Source organism: Microtus pennsylvanicus, unplaced genomic scaffold, assembly GCF_037038515.1.
Source record: "Microtus pennsylvanicus isolate mMicPen1 unplaced genomic scaffold, mMicPen1.hap1 Scaffold_262, whole genome shotgun sequence".
In the NCBI taxonomy this organism is placed as follows: Eukaryota; Metazoa; Chordata; class Mammalia; order Rodentia; family Cricetidae; genus Microtus; species Microtus pennsylvanicus.
This window is the reverse complement of record NW_027460908.1, coordinates 50,001-51,451: the sequence shown is the minus strand read 5'-3', so window position 1 is coordinate 51,451 and position 1,451 is coordinate 50,001.

The window sequence follows — 1,451 nt, the reverse complement described above, 5'->3', positions numbered from 1 at the left end:
ACACCCCACCCCAGTTCACAGGCCTCTCTTTATCTATCTATCTATCTATCTATCTATCTATCTATCTATCTATCTAACTAAGTAACTGTACAGCATAAAATGTGGAATCTCTTCTCAATGAAATGCTGTTGGCAGCCATTCGATGAATTTATTCTCATCTCAGATCCTGTCCAGCAGGGATGTCTTCTTTCCGTGTTTCTTCTTCTTTTGTATGTTGCAGTCAGTTCAGATGTGCTGGTATATGGTGAGAAAGAGAGAGAGAGAGAGAAATGGAATTGCTTTTTATTTATTTGAAGAGTTTTAATGATTTAATATTCAGCTATTTCCAGCCTTATTTACCAGCACATTTATTATTACCAGCGAGCACCTTCCTCTGAAAACATTGGAATCGCCCCCCATCTGTACATGTCATGCACGTGCGTGCATATGTGTGTGTGTGCGCATCCCATCTATCTATCTATCTATCTATCTATCTATCTATCTATCTATCTATCTATCTATGTATCCCTTCATCAAATTCCATTTTAGGAGCTGCTATGCTGACCAGTGACATGGAGGCCACCATTTTCTTAGCCAGTGACAGTCAGGAGACAGAAAGAAGGAAAGAAAGGAAGAAAGAAAGAAAGAAAGAAAGAAAGAAAGAAAGAAAGAATCTACATTCCCAAAGAAAGAAAAAATTTAATTTTAAAAAGTAAAAAAAAAATTAAGTAAGTAAATACATACATAAAAATAGACATAAAGAATGAATAAATGAATAAAACTAAATAATAGTTGAAACATTCAATAAGTAAATGAGTCACGCTAAATCAGCAGATAAATAAACAGATATATGAAAGGAAGATATATATAAGGAAGTGAAGGAATGAATGAACAAGTAAGTAAGTAAGTAAGTAAATAACTAGGTGGGTCATTTTTTTTTAAAGAAGTAAGTAAATGAGATGGGCTGAACAGATAAGTAAGTAAGTAAGTAAGTAAGTAAGCAAGCAAGCAAGCAAGCAAGCAAGCAAGCAAGCAAGCAATCGTGAAAAAAAAAATGAGACACATCCATTCAATCCATAAAAGACAAAACGTGGAAATAAACATGTAAACTGGTCGACCCACCCACGTTCACTCAGCCGCCCCACCCAAAGCAGGAGGGAGGTCTCTGTCCAGCAGGGCCGGCCGTCTTCTTTCCAAGTTGCAGTCAGTCAGATCTCTGGGCAAACAGAAAAGAAAGCAATTGTTTTCTACTTGAACAGTTTTAATATTACTCAAATGAATTAATATTCAGCTATTTATTCCCAGCCTTATTTACAACTGGATGCCCAACAAGCACCTTCCTCTCATAGCTAGCCCCTTCTGGACAGATAGACAGGATGTATGTATGGATGTATGTATGTATGTATGTATAAATAAATAAATAAATAAATAAATAAATAAATAAATAGTAAAATAAGTAAATAAATAAATTT